This window comes from Triticum dicoccoides, chromosome 7A (genome assembly GCF_002162155.2).
Source record: "Triticum dicoccoides isolate Atlit2015 ecotype Zavitan chromosome 7A, WEW_v2.0, whole genome shotgun sequence".
NCBI classification, from domain to species: Eukaryota; Viridiplantae; Streptophyta; class Magnoliopsida; order Poales; family Poaceae; genus Triticum; species Triticum dicoccoides.
The window spans coordinates 416703855-416726566 of NC_041392.1; positions in this window are offsets into that span (position 1 = coordinate 416703855).

Here is a 22712-nt window from a genome sequence, read left to right on the forward strand (position 1 = left end):
TAACATTACTGCTTTATCATGGCAGTGCCAAAACAGTAGCACAAGAGCAGACTCAACATGTAGGATCTTTGGCAAACGGTCAGACCAAAAAGGAACATACCTCGTGATGGGAACCATGTCTGCAGTCAACGCCATCGTAGAAGGGATGACACCAGTCACCAACATGGATGACTCAATTCATGGGACCTTTTGGTGCAGTTCACCTAAAATGAAGCAATGTCCCATGAGCTAGCAGCTTCTTCTTCATTTTTTTAAGAAAAGGGTTCCAGCCCCGGTTGCATTTCCATCAGAAAACAAAACCCACAGAGCTTCTTCTTCATTAGTTGCAATAAAATTGAGCAACATCAAGGTTGGTTGTGAAGCTCCTGGAATGTTCAACTATAATTTGGATATCATTTGTCTAGTTGAACTAAGATCAAGCGTGAAATGTATGTCTCTATTTGCACAAAAAGGTGGAAAGGAGGGTGACAAACAAGTGATGAAACATACATCAAATGAAAAGAAGCATGTTCCTTATCTGAATGGCAATCCTACAAGGACAGTAGCAATTTCTAAAGCAGCAGCATTGCTAGATATTAGTGTGGGCATTAGGATTAACTATGACAACCGTTAAATACGACATTACTTTAATGGTGCCATTGCTTCATTTTACTAGCAACATTGGTTTAACGTGTCCTTACTTTTAGCAGTGCGACTGCTACATTTTACCAGTGGCATTACATAAGAGTGGCACAGGGCAACAAACATCAGAACATGATATCTGGGTTGGTCCCATTTTTGTTTGGTATAGCCACCTTATACTGTGTGACGCTAGCAAATCTAGTGATGGACTTACTCTGTTGACTTGTCCCCCAGTCCCCACTTTCTTTCCTTTTTCAACAAATAGATCGGGTTTGTATTGAGTTTGTACTGTGTTTCCCCTTATTTCCCTATTAGACCTAGATACCAGTTGGATAGCTAGTCTCTGCTACTTTTCGCCCCCATTATTTCCTCTTTCGACCAAGTCCTAGATTCAGGTAATAAATCTTCCCCCACCCCCACCCCACCCCCTTTCTTCCTTGTTTGAACCAAGTAGTACTAGATTCGAGGGCATGAACTAGTTTTACCTCTTAACAATAAATGTTTAGGTGGCTTTCGAACAGCCGATCGATCCTAGTATCTACGAGGGGCCTAGGGAAATAGTAAAAGATACAAATTCAGCGACGTCATGAGCCCGGGAAGTAGAGCAAGGCCGGTTTCGAAGGAAGTTATACCCGAGGGTCACCGGGATGTCGCTAGGTGGGCGGCGGGAAGCCGGATCTGCCCACACTACAACAGCAAGGAAGAAGGGGTCGGAGGCCCTCCCTAGCCAACGGTGCTTTGGAGAGAACGGCAAGGCACGCTGATTAGGACGCGCCGGCAGTGGGTAAGAGTCATCGCCGAGGATGACCGCGTGAACGTTGCACCTTCTCACCTTCCCTGGCGGAGAGGATCCGGCTGGATCTGTGACCAGCGGTGAGAAGAGAGAGAAAGAGAGTGTGTGTGTGTGTATGGCCACTGTTTTCGTGTTTAGATCTGGAGAGGACGAGACTGTGTGAATATAGCAACACTAGCAAGCAAGCGCTGAGGCTCCTGCCTATATATAGTGGAGTACTACTAGTTTTCTTTTGTCTACCGGAGCCGGCTTGACCTCATCAATGACTGTCTTCATGCATGTGCCTCGGAGGCGCAGTTGTCCTCATATTGATCTGAAGCACCGGATTATAACATGACAAGAAACCATAACCTCACTCCCCAAAGGAGACAACATGAATCCCTACGGACAAACTAGACGAGGATCAAAGCTCAAATTAAAGATAAACTCGTAGAAAAGGGGTCCATCGATAGATGCCCTAATTAACATACCCGGCTTGACATAGATGGCAGCCGAGTATTCTTCGTGCATATGGCCTCCATGACTAGCACCTTGGAGGAACTCAGTTGTTGTTGTTTAACCCTCGCAGTGATCCGAAGCACATGACACCTAGTTTTGCGAGATGACAAGAAACCTTTTTTTAGATTTCTCACCAGAACTACAGCCCTGTACAACATAGCCTGCACGATATGTAAACGATAGCCAATATAGGCGTGTCTGCTGGAGTCTGGTCACATGCATGGACGAACTGATCTTCCGTGTCATGCAGGGATTGTCCAGGCACCAACGTCGAGGCCTCCACCAACGTCTGTACAATACTTCTCTAGTACTATCGCTCGTCTCTCTCTTCTATCAACTCACCTGACTTGCGGGGCCAGGGAGTGTGCCTATGGTCGTTTCTCAATTGCGGTCCCACATGTGTGTGCAAACGCAGTATGACGCATGTTCCATTCGGAGAGCGGCATGCCAGACCGACCGACCGTCTAGGGTGCGACGCGAATGCGACGGGTGTGTTGTATACCATACTCCGTAAATGTGCACTGCCGTTTTCTTGAGGCTTTGCTCCATGATGCAATCCATGGATACAAAATTAGTATACTGTACTGTTTAAAAGTCGAGGGCGGGGCTTTTCCCGCATGGTGGGCGGGGCAGTTCCGCCTAGTCGGTTCGTTAGAGATGCGAGAAGATGAGGGAGTAGGCTGCTGCAAATGTAGGGCTGTGTGATTTGAGAGTGAGTTACTGCTGGACAGCTGGGGCCCGGTGATTTGACTTTCCATTATCATTTTAACCGCGGCGCTACGACCGGCGTGAGTCTCCCAATTCCTGACCACCTCCATATAGGTGCCTCCCCTGATGCTCCACCATGTAGAGGCTGGCTCTTGCTTGAGAGCCCACTCCTCCACTTTTTCCTTGCCTCTTTCCCCCACATATGCAAAAATGCCATGTAAAGCAGGCTTATAGCCCACTATTGTACTTGATCCTACAGGTGCTAAGCCTGCCACATAGGCATAAAGTCTGATGTGGCAAGTTAATTAAGAACAGAGAGACTAGTTTAGTGACCCCGGGAAGAAACGGTGCTAAGCGCGTGTACCTAGATGAAGCAAACTTAGCAACAAAAAACTAAGCACCTATGCATTGGGTACTTGAGTTGCTAAGCCATTTAATGCCCATAGCACCTCATCTAAGAACCATTTCATTGGAAGAGGTCACTCCTTGGCAAATACAATAAATACTACGAAGAAAGAGATAGAGAGAAGTAAACAAAAACTACTCTTATAGCCAACCTTATAGCTAACCTTGTTGTATGAGTGACTAAGTGATGACTATGTATGACATGCCAACATTAGATATCCTAACGCACCGTGTTAAATCTCAAAGGGCATGACCGCGCGAGCGAGGCGACGGTCATGGTAGGCTCGACCATGATATGGGCTTCTAGCAGCCCTTGGATCTGAGATCAAACGGTCGCATGCTAAGTTGCTAAAAATTTGTAGAATAACCCTCCAGGATAGGATATTCACCCATAGGTCTAGAATCACGCCATGCAACCATTCGATCTCAGATCCAAGGGTTCTCGGAAGCCCGTATCATGGGAGAATGGAAAGCTTCGTATCACCTGTAATTTTCCCGACGCTTGACATGACATCGAAAGCCATTTAATTGGGCGTCGAGTAGACATGACATCTAATTGCCCCCCCCCCATAGTACTGTGCATGAATCCACTTATCCACCAGGCAAGCCACTACCCTGCCGTTCACACGCCCCCCCACTCGGCATTTTTACAATCGATAAATCGCTCCTAGTCATCCCGTCCTTTCACATTACGGCAGTTCCACTAATCCTAACCCTCCTCCAAAATCCATGGCATCCCAAATATCCATGATCGGCGGTGAGTACAAGGTTAGAACCATCACCGGCGATGAGTTCGACGTCATCTACACCGGCGATGAGTTCGATGTCATCTACACTGGTTAAAATCCATGGCAACGGTGAAAGAATGCCTTGCTCGCTTCAAACGCACGTTCAAAAACTCAAATGATGAGTGGATCGCTGGGCTAGATGTTGAGTACACCATAGTCCTAGGAAGCGAGAAGAATCTAAAGGAGGCACAGAAGAAGAAACCGTCATGATCCAGGTTTGCGTGCATGACTTATGCTTGGTCTACCACATATGCCATGCCGACGTTGAGTGTGAGGAATTTAAGATGTTCCTCAAGGGCGGCCGAGTCAGATTCGTTACTGTAGACTTTAGGAATGACAAGGAAATCCTGGGTTAGATAGTCCTCGCTATAGGCGACCCCTTGGACCTCTAGAAGGAAGGGCTGGCGCCCTCCTGTGATCAGCCTTCAATGCTGACCCTGGTAGGAGCCATGGTTCATCCTTCGTATGGTAAACTGAAGAAACCTCCGCACACGTTTCATCGTGCATGGCAATGGAATGTACTAGATATAGACCACATCCACTATGCTGCAATGGATGTCTACCTTTGTTTCAATATCTACAAGGGTTGGATGAAGAGCAAGAGCCAAGTGTGCGGTTCAAGCAAAGATGTATCGACCAAGAGGAAGAGGGACAAGGACTAAGTCGAGGACGTGGACGAGGACTCCGAGTAAGGTGGCAGCGTCGTTGCTCATGGTGGTTCTAATGCAGTGTCTACCGGATTAGTTGCTCAGTTTAATTTCTGGTGTGCTTAGTTTTATTTGAGGGGTGTGTTGTGCTGAGCCCCCAGCAAAACTATGCTATGTTTCTTCTCGTTACTTTAACTCTCCAGTACGTACATACTAGTATTTCTTACAGTTCATCTTTTAGTTGGTATAGTACTACGACTACCACTCGTTTCTTCACATTATATACGTACAATATATATGGCCAAAATCATATAGCCAGCAGTTTAGTTGTCAAAGAATTTCAGGGGGCTTAGTTTTATCAAAGAATTTCAGGGTTCTTAGTTTTATTTGACGGGTGTGTTGTGTTGGACACCATTATTGTGACTCAAATATCTTTTGCCATGTTATAATGACATAAATACTGATGGACCAACATGCCAGCTCTCCCTGTACCCCACTACAGTAAAATAAAGTGGGGGGCCTACTTGATCCCAACATTGTTCTTATTTTCCTGTAAAATTGATCGCTTGGTTACTCCTGACAAGCGGGGCCACACTTATCATTGCGAGAATCGGCTTATTTTTTTCATGTAACATGGTCAACGGGTTTGACGTGAAAATCACAATGTCTAATGGTAGCAAACATCTAACTTAACGATGGCATTTTTGAGATATCTAATTGCATTTTTGAGCAGGCATCTCACGGACCGATGGTGGCAAAACTAAGTAGTGATACAAAAACTAGTGGCACAAATAATAAGAACCCAAGAATTAAATAGGTATGCTAATTTCTTTAATATAATTTAGCACCCCATTTAAGCACGTACTAGCTTTTTTTAATAGTACTATATGCATAATTTGGCGATGAGCTCTCTCTATATGTACCACCTTTTTTCTTTAATTTCATCTAGTTAGTTTGGCTCCATGGCGCAATCCATCGATCCTACTACTGTACAAAAGTATACATTTTTTAAAAGGCTAGAGGGCAGGGCAGTCTAGCTAGGTTGGTTTCAAGAGAGGCGAGGGACTTTGTGATTTGACACTCATTACTGCTGGAAGGCGGGGCCTTGTGATTTGACTGCTCGTATAAATGTGTCCACGACCTGAGGAGGAGCAAAGAACCGTGCGGTATACTCAAGTTTTCCACTGGAGTACGATGGAGGAGCACGAAACATGGCAGCCCAGTGCCATATCTCTACTCTCTACTCTTATTATATATTACTAGCAAGAGGCATTATTCTATTGGCGATAAAGAATGATCTAATTTGCTAGTCATCTCATTTTTAGCATTGTTCTATTCATGCCTCGCAGAGAACGTGACACGTGCAGCGAAACACCCAAAGCAAAAGAAGAAACACAGGAGCAAAAGAAGAAGGAAAATTATCACCCCCCAAAAAAAGGAAGACACACACACAAGTCTGGGGAGCTGCTCTCACTACATGAAGGGTTGCTGGCCGCGGAGTCGTAACTGCTTCTTCATCGCCTCCACGACCTCCATCTCCTTGCACGTCTCCTTCGCCATCTTCTTCATTGTGTCCATGATGCGGGATTCCTCGACGCGAGCCTTCATCATCTGTTCCACAGCCGCATTACGTACCTTGATAGCAGCCGGGTGCTCGATGCGGAGCTTCGCCAACTTCTCCTTCTATTGCATCACGAGGGCCTACAACATCTTCATTGAGGAAGTACTATTCTCATGCAGCTTCTTCTAGCCGGTGTTCTCCTCCTTCAGCAGGTCAAGCTCGTGGCAGAGCTTCGCCTTGTCCTCCTAAAGTTGCAAGATTTCGCCGGTCGCCTTCTTCTCCGAGACAATGCTCTTCTTCAGCAGCATCACCAAGCCAGCGGTCAACTCCCCCTGCTCATTGAGCTCAGCGGGCATGTCGTCGAGGCTCTCCTTCAGTAGCTCGACCAAGTCGTGGATGAACTCCTTCTACTTATTGAGGTGCTTATTGAGCTGATCGGGCATGCCGTTGAGGGATAATGACTCCAGTGCCGCTAGCTCGGCATGTTCGCCTCCGCGGCTAGGGCGCTCCTGGGAGCCATCGCCTACCCGTGAGAGATCTTTCGAGGTCTCTGCGTGGCGGTGAGCCCTCTCTTTTTTCCGCAGCCTTGGTAGCCGCTCCCTTATTACGAGTAGTTCTCGACCTAGAGCTCTGCACACCGGCCATGGCAAGGTCGGACGAAGAAGGAGGACTTATGAGGAGGAAGGTAGAGTAGCTTTAGGTTAGATAGTTCCCCTTTTTATAACCTAAGTACTAGCACTAGTACTGAAAATTGCATAGTGGGAGCACATTCAGGTTTGGTATGTACAGGTAGGTGTGAGCAGGCTTGCACTTAATTGTAGCACTAGTACTTTGGAATGTGATGGGAACAAGGTAAAGATTAATTGATGGTTTTGGTTTTGAGGCCTGAAACGGCTCCCGATGAGTTTGTAATGATATATTTTTCGTAATGTATGCCTCTTATTAAGTCGGTCAAATTAACGAAAGGTACACGTGCAAGACTTGTAAAGTGAGATAGAGGGAGTACTACACTACTCAAATGCGGTCGCACAGTCAGTGATGTAACTGGTTGTACATGTCAGACCAAGCCGATGCGTGCCCCTTCGGTGAGACGCGAGTCCGGCCGACCGTCCGTTGGTGCAACTAACCATAAAGTACTTACGCGATGGAGACTTCTGGTTGTGGCTTCGGTTGAGTGTCATGACCAAGCATTCTAAAACTAGTCATAAAACAACTACCATGTTTTTCCAAATGGCCAAGTATTTTTTACAGGAAAACAATACATATAGATGAAGTGATTGTCAAGGTTGCAAACCGACATAGCCTTGCAAGTTCACTGCAGCAGCAACCGACTAGGTCACTGCATCGCTGGCGGGGAAGGAGGGCAGCTCACCTCGCCTACGATGCATGCCCAGTGGCGCCGCCGCAACTGGTCCCGGGATTTGGCTACTCCTACCGCCCATTTGAACAGTTGCACCGGCTGCTCATGCCATTGCGCAGGCATGCGCGTTCTTTCCTCCGCAATTGACTCTGTGAATGTGATCTCTGCCATTAGCCATAGCTCGAAATCAATGCGACACTGCCAGATGCTGACATCCCTCAGCATCTCTCCCCTGAGATCGACTTGCGCCTCCGCCTTGTGCTGCGCCAGGCGCAGCTCCTTGGAACTTCTCTCCAATCGATGCGACAGTTCCTCGATCTGATTTGCCCTTTCTGCCCACCACCTAAAACGCAGCCCTGGCATGTCCTCCGGCACCACCAATTTGTGATTCCAAAGCAATGGATCCCCTCTAAAACACATGTGGGTTTCGCTCAAAGGCGGCAGTGCTGCGGGCCGCACTGAGAGGGCAGCCCGCGGGATCCTGGGATCTAAGGGATTATCCATGGCGGGATCCTCCATGGCGGGATCCGGTGGGCGAGGCGGGGAGGCGAGCCTAGTCGCTGGGAGAGCCCTACGAGGCTAATATAAAGATAGTACTACTCCACTCCATCCATATTTAAATACAAAGGCCACCAACAGTAGCCCTGGCAAAAATTGATCATGCTGCTTGCGTCCTGGTTTATTGGCCCCCTTTTTTGTGCCACTTTTTATGACATGCATAAATATTATGTTACTTACAAATATGGTCAAAATTGGCACAAAATACGAAGGAGACCAACGGAAGTATTGGCACCCCATGATTTAACTACTCGCATGCGCACAGTGGAGTAGTAATGTCTTTCTTCCGCCCTCACGTCCACTCAATTTGCATGCGCTGTATTAATTGACCATCAATGAAATGAAGGACTTTACACGCGTCAAATTATCACATGGGGTGGATCTTCGTACAAAAATGCGTCGCCCCGTGTACCCGCGTGTGCGTGCGAGGGAATGAGTGCGTGCGTGGCGTGCATGCACATCTTCGCTTTGTGCATGTACCGCCAGTGTGGCTCAGAGAGGACGAGTACATTCTTCTGGAAGCAGCTTCACGTCATTGTGATCAATCCACACAAGGAGGTCACGACAATGCCTCCACATGTGCCACGTAGGTTCATGAACTGCAAGAGAGACATTGTGTAGCATGCCATTGGAATTCTAATTTATGTGTTTGCACATACTCGAAGTACTAGTAAGGTACACGTGCATTGCACGCATCAGATTATGAATAAATACCACAATATAGCATGTAAGCTCTGAGTCATATATGCCTGATGTAGACCTTCGTTTAATTCTTATAGTTCATCTCATTCAAAATAAATTAGTTTTTATAAAAAAGCTAGGGCCTCTTTGATTCATAGGATTTCCAAAATGCGGGAATAGGAAAAACATGGGATTAGAATGGAATGTCGTCTTGAATCCTACATGATTGTACGAGTGTTTGATTGTGCATAGAAAAAACGCAGGATTCTTTCAAAGTGGTTTGAGTGGATGGGATGTTTCCTATGAAATATAGTGCAAATGAATCCTATGGAAAAATTTCTATGGTTTACAATCCTACGAATCAAACAACCAAGATAGGAAAAATTCCTAAGGATGAGAATCCTCCAAAATTCCTTTGAGAATCCTTTGAATCAAAGAAGCCCTTAATCTATTTTATGATTCATGGGATTGCGCATTGTAAAGCATAAAGTAAAAACAACTAATGGCAATTCAACTAAAAAAGTTTGGATAGTTATGATACGGAAGATTCTAGAACAAAGGAGAAGCACTTGTGTTTTGAGGTTTGTGGATTATGCTTAAGTTCAAGCATGGAGTCTGCTAGATTGTACATGTGGCAAAATCTGGTGGGGGCTAGAAGATGGTGCAAGGGGACAAGTGGAGGGGAGACTATGAAGGAGTGCACAACTGCGAGATCGATATTTGAAGAGAGGGGGCGAGAACGTTCGCTGTTGCATTCAGTGGCGGAGCCATGAAAAATAAATGAGCTAGGGGGGCAAGCATTGCTAATCCTTTACAAGGAGGGCCAATTCATCAACTTAAACCATTTTACCAGCAATTATCTAATGATCACATTCATATTAGCCTCGATATATAGTGATGTTAGGGGGGCAGGGCCATTGCCGCCCCCTGTCTTCGCCACTGTGCGCGCATCTGAGAGATGAAGCGAAGGCATGGATGATGAGAGGGGGGCGTTGGATATATAATTAATGTGGGTGTATTAGCTATGAAATACTATATAGAGAGGTATATATTGATCGATGTGGACGTGGGAAAGAGGGTGAGACCTCACTAGATATATGGATTGATCGATTTGTGTGGAAAATTGTGAAAGACCTAGCTATATATACACACACACATAGAGGAACATCGATCGTTGCGCATGCACGTGAGAGATAAAGAATGCCCAATATGATGGGGAGGGGGAGGTGTGTGTGTGTGTGCATGCATGGGAGACCGACCTGAGGAAAAAGATTGCATGTGTGCGATGGATAATGCCGACTGGTACTATGTGTGCATGCATGCACAAGAGAAAGTTAATGGTACAATTATAAAGAGAAGATGACTGTGTGGGTGTAAAAGACTAGGTGACGTCATAATCAATGTAAAGTAGAATTCAAATATTTGAATAAGAGATCATGATGTTTGAAACCCATGCATGCGTGAATATAACTGAGACATGCGTGGTGTGGTTTGGAAACGAGCATGTGTTACTGTATACACATTGAACAAGGTTAGACTGATTTGTATTTGAGATATCGATGGCAGACATCGTTTGGCCACATTGCATCCGTGCATGGACACACTATTCTAATTGGAGATGATGGGTGGCTTTCGCATCACATATATATATCTATACCCCTATATATATATATTATATTTTTTATATAGTGTGCGGATAACTTTAACTTTGAAAGATGGTCATTGGATGAGGCCAATCCGATGGTGCAGAGATGGCAAATTTGAGCACAACTAGCCGTTGGATATCATCTAGATTCCACTAGATTTTGCCACATGTACAATCTAGAAGACTCCATTGTTGAACTTAAGCATAATGCACAAACCTCAAAACACAAGCACTTCTTCTTTGTTCTAGAATCTTCCATATCAGAATTGCCCAAATGTTTTTCTACATGATTTGCCATTATTTGTTTTTTACTTTATGCCTTACAATGCACAATTCCATGAATCTTAAAATAGATTAGCTTTCTTATAAAAACTATATGATTTTGAATGAAATGAACTATAAGAATTAAATGAACATCTACATCATGCATATATGACTCAAAGCTTACATGCTATAATGTGGTATTTATTCATAATTTGGTTACCAAATCTCATGCGTGCAATGCACGTGTACCTTACTAGTCTAAATGGTGTTTGTGTGTGTGTTGTGCTTGTTAAACACATTGTATGTAGTATATCATACATGGTTTAGATTCCGAACATCTAGCTAGAGCATAAATGTACTATGATTTGAATTCAACATAAAATCTATACATATATTTGAATTTGAGATCGTATGTACATGTAGTTCGTATTTATATAGGATTTTACTTCTCCTATATTCATGTCATGTGTTGTGAAGATAATATTTAGATGGTTGTATAACTAACCCGAGTACAATCCCATTCAAACAGGGAAAATGTACTCAAATTTAGTCCATATGCTAGACAACGCACATTGTTTTTTTATTGTTGAGGGAAGTGCAAATTGTTTTGGTATTGTACACGATATGTTTGTTGTCCTGATTTTTTAAGTTTTTTGTTGTATTTGAATGCATTTCTAGTAATATAGTAAAACGGAACATAGCTCTCTCTAGTGATGAGGTGCGAATTGTTTTTTTTGGTACACGTTAAGCTTGTTCTCCAAAAATTTCAAGCCGCGCCTTGTTATGCCGAAATTTTAAGCTAGCGTCTCTGTCTATCGTGCTGCGAAACTCCCGCCTCTTCAACCCGCGCCTTGTTACCCCAAAATATTTAACATATATCTTTGTCTCGTTGTGCTCCGACAACTCCCTCCATCTCAACTTGGGCCTAGCTATTCCAAAATTACAACGCGCGCAAAAACTCCCACCTCCTGTGAAATCCCGACACGCCAAATGCCCGTGATACCCCTGAACTGAAAGAACCGCCTAGCTCAAATCGGTGGGGGTACTTTCATAACTTACCCCACATTTCGGACAAGTGCGTCCCTAAGCCATGGTTCCCCACTCCCATCCCATCCGCCCACTCATGCGGTACACCGAGGCCACGAAAACCTGTGAAGCCCCACACCCTCCTCCGTCCGCCATGTAGCCAGAGCCTCTTCCCTGACGACGTCGTCCACAGCAACACCTCGACGTCCCTCATCCACATTACCGGATGAGGATCCGTCATCGATCTCGTCGTCCCGCCGGTTCAGCCACCCCGTCCTCCACCTCCAAGGAGTTGCCCCGACGTTCCCCTCGTCTTTCGCGCCACCTCCATTCCCACACCGCCATCTTCACCTGCACCACCGACAGAGCATCATCATCACCATTTCCTCGGATGAAGCTGAGGCCTAATCGGCGCCACCAAAGAGGTTGTACACTAATCACTGCATTTTCTTCTTTATTCAATTTCACGGTGCTACCGGCACTCGGTTCCGAGCCGACATGGCACGGCTCCATCCACGGCAGTGTCGCCGGCCACTTCCTCCATGGCGTCGCTCCCTCGGCGGCGACGTTCACATAAGTAGGAGCTACTACTGCTTTAGCTCTCGCTCACGCTGCTGCTCTGCTCTTGCTCTCGGTCCCCTGCTTGGTCTGCTCTTGCTCTTGCTCTTGCTCTTATTGCTGCTCTTTCTCTTGCTCTTGCTTGCGATGCTACTCTGATTTAGCTACACTTCAGTCGGCTGAATCGACTTTCGGGTCAGTCGATTTTCAAGGGGTGGGGGCCGAGGGCTCGCCGGAGTTAAGGAAGAACCAGCCGCAGCGGGGAGGGGGGCTTGCCGGAGAGGTACCCCAGTATCTATCTTAGGGTTTAGGGTGGGGGCGGTGGTCGCCGGCGGTGGTGGGGCGGTGGCGTGGGGATCGCCGGAGAAAAAGCTCGGCACAAGGGGCCTGACCGGGGCGACGGCGTACCGGCGGTGGGGAGTGGTTTTGGGGCGGGCGGGGCGGTGCACCGCCGGCCGCAGGCGGCGGGGGTCGGCTGTTTGGCCGGTGGTGGCTAGCGGCTCAGGGTAGCCACACCTGATGCTGCTACACGACCAGCTGCCCTGGCTCTCGCACACGCTGCTGCTGCTACTACTTTTCTTCTACTAGTGCGTTCAGTTTCGACAGAAAAATTGAGTTTCGACAGTTAAGTTCAGTTTCGACAGTTAAATTCAGTTTCGATAGTTAAGTTCAGAGATGGGCGGCTGATGTATTTTACATCTAGCACTTTGTGGTTATGTATTTTACGTCATCTATTGGAGATGCAATTAGAATTCAACTCAGGTTAACGTTGTCTCTCTTGTCTTGCTTCAGCCTCGGTGTCGTACAACTCACCGGAGCTGCTCCAACGACGAAACCCTCCATCACAGCAGAGTAGTACCCCGGGCTCCATCTCCAGATGCCTAAGATCTTCTTCCCTCCTCCGACAGCCAAGTCAGCCAGATTATCCTCACCGACCAACCCAATCACGCTGAGATCGACATGGCTTCGCCAAAGAGGTTGTACACTTGTTGCATCTCTTTTTTACTCTACATGTTATATATATATTGTCCACTGAACACACGCAGTAACGTGACATACAATTAGTTTCTCCTACTATATGACAAGCAGTGAGGTACTAGGCAACTTAGTTATCCGTGATGGACTCTCTTGAACGCCATCATTATTAATCTCTGCGTGTTTGAGATGTGCATTTGTTGATGGGCCTGGGAGTTGAGCTAGTAGGGTAGTGGCCTGGGTCCAAAATAATAGACGTAGCACAAAAACATTTTTTGAGTGTAGGCTTTTCCTTGCTCAAGCCTGCCTATTAGAATCGCCAGTGCTTGAAAGGAAAAGTGAAGGAAAAACATAGGAATTGGAAAGTTTCCTATGGTACTACTATTCATGAATTTGGTTCAAAGGAAAACTGTAGGATTTGTTCCATTAGTATCTCCTTGAAAGAAAAACCATAGGAATTTTAATTTCCACTTGTCCTCCTTTTCAAATTCCTATTCATGAAGCACAAGACTAAGAGAGTATCATAATAGCATTATAACCGTACATTTTCTTGTGCTTTGGCTTAATCTCACCTTGCTTCTTTGCATCCTATGATCTTCCAATTCTTGTGAATCAAACACCCAGATTGGCATAAATCCTGTGATTTTAAATTCTCTGTTTTGCACGTGCATTCCTATCCTATTCCTGTCTATTTCCTATCCCTGTAGAAACCTCAAATTCAAACAAGCCCTTACACAATTACTTCTGTTACAGATATGTGTCAAAGAAAACCTTGTGTGGTTTGTCCTGCTCCTGTTGCGCTGTGTTCCACCCCAGCTCTTCAGACTGTCTTTCGCCGCCTTAGATCTTCTTACCCGCCGCTGGCAGCCATGACAACTGCATTACCATCATCAACTGAGCAGATGACCTTGAGGGCTACACGGGTCCGCGAGAGAGGTCGCACTCTTCCGTGTCTGCTTACGTTATGCATTGCTTAATATGATGACATGCTACTTTATCATCGTGTTCACCTATTAGACTCTGAGTCAGGTCCAAACTAATGTTGAAACTTGAGTTTTTAAATGGTTGTGGGGTACATATTGGGGCAGGAATTAGTACTATCTGTCTACTATTTGGTTAATCTCGGGTTTCTACTATGAGTTTCATGTTGGGTGCAAACAAACATTAAAGGAGCCATTATCTGTATTTTTTAACTAAAGCTATTATCTGCCTGCTATCATTGGTTTTGGGTCTATCCACAGTTTGCCACCATCACTCTGGATTTGTGCATGCATTCCTTACATAATCTCACTATGTTTTATTCCTATGCATGTCAGTTATTGTACACAATGGAACTGAACATGTAGAGCAAAAGAGACGAGCCTTGCGTGGCAATAAAATTTCATGCAGACGTCGCTCCATGGTGGGCGCAAAGGCAGCCCCCTCCACCCATTTCGGATCGTAATCAAGAGGAAGATAACTGTTCTGAGGGGGATTCAAAAGGGGAAGACCACTCCTATTTACCCCCTGGGGTCTTCGCTCTAACTTGGCATGCTGATGTTGGTAATATCATGCATATGGTGCCTTGCATTGCTTACTAGATACATAAAATATGTCATCTGCTTAGTTTAGACATGCTTTGTGTCAAGGCCATCTATTTAGTTTCTTTCTTTGTCGTATATGTGAATCATGCAATGCCATCTTGTTTAGCCAGGCATCATATATGTGAATTTTGCAATTCCACCCTAGTTAGCCAGTCATCTTATATGTGAATTATATCATGCCATCATTTTTATTACGTGTTAAATTTGTCAACAATTATAGTACATTCAATTACTCTTCATGTGCATCAGCCATTCAGCATGGTCATGGAAAAATCTGAAGTGGAAACAAGGTCTGTAGAGCAGACAATGCTATCTGACAAAGCACATGTCTTGCTGGTTACGGATAGCTCCTCAGAGGAGGATCCAGAGAGAGATGACCAGTCCTATTCCCCCCCCCCCCAGGTGCATGCTCTAACTTGGCAGGGTTTTGTTGCTCATATCGTGCATATGGTATCTTGCATTGCTATGTCATTTGCTTAGTTTAGACATGCTTTGTCTAAATGCCACCACTTTAGTGTCTAATTACCATATATGTGAATTATGCGATGCCATCTTGTTGCAAGACATTATATATGTGAATTATGCAATGCTATCTTGTTGCAAGGCATTATATATGTGAATTATGCAATGCCATGCAATTTAGCCAAGCGTCATATATGTGAATTATATCATGTCATCCTTTTTTTGTATTTCTCGTTGCATTTGTCGACAATGTTTGTATATTCAACTGCTCTTCCTATGCATCAGCCATTTGAATTGGTGATGGAGAAATCTGGAGTGAAAACAAGGTCTTCAGAGCAGACAATGCTACCTGCTGTATGCTCAAACTTGGCAGGGTTATATTACTCATATCATGCATATGTTGTATTGCAATGCTTAGTTTTTACATCACATGCACAATATTGAATGCCATCTCCTTAGTTGACACATCATACATGCGATTGCCCTCTGCTCACTTGCTTAGTATATAAATCATATATTTGAATTATATCATGCCAAGATGTTTACATAGACAGCATGTATCTGAATTATGGCATGCCAACCCATTTTCTAAAGACATAATATAGTTATATCATCTCATCTTGTTTACATAGTCATCATATTTTGAATTATGTCATTCTATCCTGTTTAGTTAGCCATCATACATTTGAAATTGCATCATGCTATCCTATTTAATTAGCCATCATATATGTGAAATTATGTCCTGCTATTCTGTTTGGTTAGACAACATAAATGTGAATTATTTCATGCCCTGTTTTCTTCCCTACTATCCATTGCACCTGTCTATCTTACATTGTCTATACATTCAATTACTTTTCTTATTTATCAGCCATTTCAATTGGAGGGGGTGATGGCAGTATCTGTGGGAGTAAAAGCACGGTCTCCAGAAAAGATTGTGCTACCTGCCGATGCAGATAGAACCATGGTTGTACTTGCCCAAGAACCAGCCCCACCACACATAACTCAGACTCATGCAGATTGTACCCCTACCCAATTGGACAGAGAACCAGCTACACCTCTTCTAACCCCAACCCCAGCAAATAGTAACCCAGTTCCAGTTGACACGACAATGTCTCCACCATAGAGCACCCAAATACGAGTAGTTAGTAAGGCAACTACAGTGCCCAAAGCACGAGGAACACCACTCTGAACCCCAAGTCAACGCTTAAAGCAGAAGAAGAATTGTTCTCAAGTCAGGTTTCGTAGCTATGGTTCATACTACTTTGCTCTTGCATCATTGTATTTACTCATACCTACTAATTTCAAATTGAAGGATGCAATTGAAACTCCAATGGCGCAACAAGTATGTTTTAAACCTGTTTCTTTAACGTGTTTGCTGTTGTAGCTTGCTCTATGTTGATTTCAGTTTCATATGAATAAACAGTTATGTTCTCATGCCATGCACATTACAAGTGTTGTTATTATTGTGTAGTTCTTATATTATGTCTATGCTGCTTTGTCTTAAATAGATATGATTCAAACTGTATCTATCTTGATTTGGCAACATAAACTAGAATGATATAGACCATACAGTGACCATACTACATAGATATATGTTTGTTTCATGTTGTTATCCTGTCCACCTTACCACTGAACTGGTTTACCAAAATGAGTTGCATATGCTACATTGTAAATCTATGATGTGTTTGTTTGTTTCTCTTTTAGAACGCGGATAAAATATTGGAGAAGAGTACCCCGTTATGCAATGGTAAAGGAAGTAATGCAGATAAGGTTCAAGATAGTGAGACATCCATGTTGGTCTCCAAGAAAGCTGATAAAAACTATATTGAAGACACTAAGACAACCCCAAAGTCTTGTCTTGATGTAGTGTTCAAGTTACTGGCTACTACTGTTGGCACCAGCTCTTCGAACTCGCTGCCAGAATCAGTTCGGCTTCTTGAGTCTCAACTTCAAGTTGAAAGACATCGATCAGATGTTATGCGACAGGAAGCCGAAGGACTAAGGAAGTCCCTGCAGAATTCAGATGCATACTTTCTGGTGCAACAACAAGTGCTGGAGGATTTAAGCGCCAAACAAGAGAAAGTTAATAAGCTTGCTAAGCATCTTGCCAGCATTATGGGTACCCAGGATATTGTTTCTTGAGCTCTTCTGAAGTGTTTCAGTTTTGGACTTGTTTTGCTGTGGCATTTATTTGCACTAGTCGCCAACTTTGACAACCAGTGTATATGATATGCTGCTTTGTTCCCTATATTTGCACTGGTGGCGAACTTTGATGCCCAGTGGATGTAATATGTGTAATAGCTGTGATAGCCTAGCGTAAGTTGCTTGCTTATTTATTTCCTTGTTGTCTAGTTTATTTGTTTGCTTGTAGTCAGTGCAGTTCTTTTTCCGCGGTTTGCTAATGGTCGCAATAACCTATTTTTCAAAACTAGGCCACAATAACCATGGGCTACATATTTACTGTAGTTACCATGGGCCTCCTACGGGTCGTAGAAACAATGGGCCTTCTTAGGGTCGTAGAAAGAATGGGCCTTCTATGGGCCTACGTGCCGTATGATCGATAGGCCAAACATGGGCTAATAACAGACCACATTATGGGCCGTAAACGGGCTATATTTGGAATCGTCCGTTCATGGGCCGACAATAACAGGCCGTCGTTAATCGGCCGTCTTTGATGACGATGAAAACGGCCCAATAGAGTAATGGGCCGCAAACGGGCCTATTGTAACCGCGGCCTGAATTTGGCCCACATGCAGAAAAGGCCAATGACAGGCCATAAGTGACCGAATGCTGGAAATGAGCCCAAGAATAAATGGGCCCTGAGAAGGCCGAAAGATAAGACGGGTTGGAAACAGCCCAATGGAATAATGGGCCGTTAATGGGTATAAAGGGGTACACTATTCATTGCGGGCCAGATTCACCATGGGCCGTTAATGGGCCAAGATTTACAAATGGTCTCGTATGGGCCGAAAGACATCATGGGCCATACATGGGCCAGAAGTTACAACGGGCTGGAATCATATTGGAAGGCCCAGATGAAGCTACTGAGCTTAATTCAGATAGGACGTAACGGGCCGTGAGTTAGCAGGTCGTAAACGGGCTATATACGAACATGCCGTTAGCAGGCTTTCCGTGGGCCGGCCCATTACCTTTTGACCAAGTCAAACGAGATGGCCTTTTCACCAGAATGGGCCTCTGTTGGGCCGTGCCACGTGTCGATGTATCATAGGCGCCTCCTGTCCAATGAATGGATGACATCTGTCCCAACGGTGAGCCAACACGTGTTTCCTCTGGCCAATGAGAATTTTACATGTGGAAAATCCTCATTGGTCCGGGCTGTTAGCGGGTTATCAGATCCAAAACCGGACCTGATATCTTAACGGCATCCTGTTGCGGTGGATTACATGTGTCGGTCACTCTTGACGAAAGAACTTCCATGACGCACGATTTATCGTCATGGAAGTGGACACTTCCGTGATGATAATTTTGGTAATGTCATGGAACACTTCTACGACAACACAGGTATGACTATCTTGATTCTATCATAGATTTGTCATGGATGTACATGCATGACAGAAAACGTGATCTACTGTGACAAACACGTATCATCATAGAAGTGTATTTTTTCGTAGTGTGGAGGAGAATAGCTCAGCTAGTGAACATGTACTCAGAATGTTGGGTACTACAATCACTTGAATCAAGTGGTAGTAAAATAAGATAGTGATTGACAGAGTTCTCTAGTCACTATCACCAAGCTACTAGAACTTCGTGATGTACTATAATATGCAAGGGATGACGAAAACAATTCCCAAGCTCTTCGCGATGCTGAAATCGACGAAAGTAGAAATCAAGAAAGAGCATCAAGTGTGGATGGTTAACAAAACCACTAGTTTCAAGAAAAAGGGCAAGGGACAGAAAGGGAACTTCAAGAAGAACAGCAAACAAGTTGCCGCTCCTATGAAGAAGCCCAAAGGTAGACCCAAACCTGAAACTGAGTGCTTCTACTACAAAGGAAATGGTCACTAAAAGCGGAACTACCCCAAATACTTGGCGGATAAGAAGGATGGCAAAGTGAACAAAGTTATATTTGATATACATGTTACTGATGTGTATTTTACTAGTGTTCGTAGTAACCCCTAGGTATTTGATACCTGTTCAGTTGCTAAGATTAGTAACTCGAAACAGGAGTTGCAGAGACTAGTTAAAAGCGAGGTGACGATGTGTGTTTGAAATGATTCCAAGGTTGATGTGATCACCATCACACACTCCCTCTACCTTCGAGATTAGTGTTGAACCTAAATAAATGTTATTTGGTGTTTGTGTTGAGCATGAATATGATTACATCATGTTTATTGTAATAAGTCAGAGAATAATTATTGTTCAAAAAATCACTCCTCTCCTCTCTTTGGCTCCTCCTAGGAGCCCACCTCCGGTGGCCACTCTGGCCCCGGCGGCCACCTCTCCTCCCGCCGGTGGCCACTCCGGCTCCGGTGGCCACCACCTTTCTGCCACTTGTCACTCTGAGGGTGGCAGCCACCACCTTTTTGCTTCTTTGCTGGAGGAGAAGGGGCAGGGGAGATGGCCATGGATCCTCCATCACTCAACTTTGCTCGAGGTAAAGATTTTCAACGTTTGTTGAGGCAAAAGTTTGGTCATCCTGTGGTGTTTTCACCTGGTTTTCGTCAACGGGAGTTCACTTTGGTGGTTTCTTTCTGTCGTGCTCGATTATGGTTGGATTGTCACACGGTTAGCATCACTCTTCGATCTTGTTTTGGTGGGTATCCTCAAGGGTTTCATGTGCATCACCTCAAGGACAGATCCTTCAAGTTTTTTGTTGCATCCAAGCAGTGGGTTTTGAAATCTATAATCATGGTCGTGTGGTTGAAAATGATTTTGAATTGGTGTTCAATCTTTGGGGTTTTGGGGCCCCAACTGGATGCGTGAAGAGCAACTTTTTTATTGTGAAGAGGATGCATCTTGGACTCTGGTTACTAGTGGTCCACGCCCATGGGCTGCCGCCGGCAATGTTTCCGGCGATCAACTCCATATATCAGTTTTTTCTCGCCTCACGAATATTACAAGCTCTAGCAATAATGTGGTCTTGGACAATAATGAACCCTTAATGCAGAATCTTAATACCTCAGGAGAGGTTCATGCTGCGGTTTCACAGGGCGGCAATCAGGGTTTTTCAAATGGCCGGCTTCAGTCTATTTGTGTGGACAGGTGGGCCATTTTGCCAGGGAGTGTCATGATAAATGGCTACCTGGGCTTTTTCCTTTCCTCCGATTTGCATCTTTCCCCAGCCCACCGAACGAGGCCTGGGACCTGGATGCGGTCTAGGACTGGTTTAAGTCAGTTGGCCCGACCCGCGGCCCCTCGGTGGTTTCCTCTTTTAGCGAGCTTTGTTTGGGATCCTTCCCTAATTTCCAGCCTCGATTTTCACTTGCCTCCTCAACTTCTCCACAGTGCCCAAACTCTGCTCCCCTCACCTCAAGCTCGACTTCGACGGTGTGTGCTCGTGCGGCGGCCCTGATGGCCAACATTCTGATAGACCCGCGCCCCTTTGTGCCCCACGGCTTTGATATTCAGCAGATTGAGGGCCACAATGGGGTGGCTTGGGTGGTGCTTCCACAGCGTCCTCGTCGCCATGAAGATTGGGCGATTGCAACCATCCATCCCCTCCCTTTTGATGCTCCTTTCCCCAATGAAAGAGATGTTCTTGAAGAGTTTATAGTTGAGCATTGGCAGTTGGGGTTAAGGGACGTCCAACGATGCCCATTTGGAGAAGCATATGTGCGTCTTACGAGGGTTAGAGATAGGGATAAACTGGTGCTTGATAGCCCGCATGAGTTCGGCATTGTGTTCATTTCCTTCATGAAGCATGATGAGGGCAGAAACCATAGGCGGGTCCATTTCAATAGGATCGTATGGTTACTTCTGACAGGAGTTCCATTTGATTTTCGCAACACGGAGGATTTGGCTTGTCTGTCAGTAAGTTTGGTCATATGATCTCCTAGGACAAGGAGGACGATCACATGGGGCGTATTGTGGTTAAACCTCGAGTTATGAATCTGGAGATCATCCCCAAAAGTATGAGATGGTCTAAAGGGGACGAGTTTGAGGAAGATGGTTGGTCTTCATCTATTGAAGTACTGGCTAGTGAACTTCTTGGTGGGGGCCTAGCAGATGAGGATCCTATTCCCCCTGATAATGTGGACCCGCATCCTTTACCTGAGAATGCTGAGCCTAGAGTTGGTTTCCATAATGCTGCTCTCAACAATAACCATATGGATGTTCAGAATGAGGATAAATGGGAACAAGATGATAATTGGAATGTGCCTCAATAGGATAACCAAAATGCAGCCATTGATGATCTTTTGGATGCAGTGCAGCAAGAAGAAATGGCTTGGGAAGATGGTGAAGAACTGCTTCCTGCTGTTAGCAACAGTAGTTTGTCTTCAGACATGTCTTTCTCTGAAGGAGATAATTCAAACTTCCTTTTTCCACCTGTACCAGCTGGGAATGTTCTTTTTAGGGCTACCGAGCATGTTGTTTTACCCCCTCCTCCAGCCATTGTGATTGCCAATGGCCTCTAGAACATTATTCAGGCATATCAATCTGATGATGAGGAGCCTCATATGCTGCAAGAGCAGAATGTGGATGATGCACTGATTGCTGTGAATCTTCCTAATCAAGATGTTGTAAACCAGCTGCAACAAGTTGCAGTCAGTAATCCCCTTGGGAATGATGAGGTGGCTGTACCTGCTATTGTTTCTGAATCTCAAGATTTGGGTGCTCACCCCCTTTTCTGCAAGTGGGTTCTGCCTTGGAGACTGGCTTGGTTCTTGTCTTACCTTTGGGAGATTCAGTGCCAGTTCCTGGGCCACATAGTGAGGCCATTCCTTGTAGTTCTGGACACATCAATACTTCTAGAGGAGGCCTTGAGCCAGTTGCAAACATTGGGGATCTTAAGTCTGGGCTCCAAGGTAATTGGTTTAATCAAATTAATGAACATTTCAGCATGGCACCCTCTCTTCTTGGTTTGAAATGCATTCAGCTTGCTGCAACTGCTAATCATGACCATGGTGTCTCTGAAGAAGGCCTCTTGTTGTGGAAGAAGCACTTCCAAGAGCAATCCTTGGACAATAAGAGCTCCTTTTCTGCCAACATTCCTATAAGTTGGTTTAATTTTATTGTCCACCTTCTCTTGTCTCCTGATAAGTTTGATTGGACTGTCAATATGCTAAAGTCTGGAATGTGGGAACCTTTTACTGCTGTGGAGAACATGGAACAAGCTATACCATTTCACAAACCTGATAAGTGTCCTGCCTCACATGCACCTATTTGTCAGGCCATGGTCCTTGAGGAACAGCTTGCCAAGGACAAGGATAAGGAGAATATTGGAGTGGCTTCCAACATGCAAGATGTGGAGTCCCAGATTTTACTGCAACCTTTTGGCCCTGACAATTTAAGGAAGAGAATGAGTGGAAAAACTCCCCTGGTTGAAACTGAGGTAAGGAGGGGTGATAGAATTAAAAAGGATAATGCTGGATACAAAAGAAACTCCTGCTCAAATAAT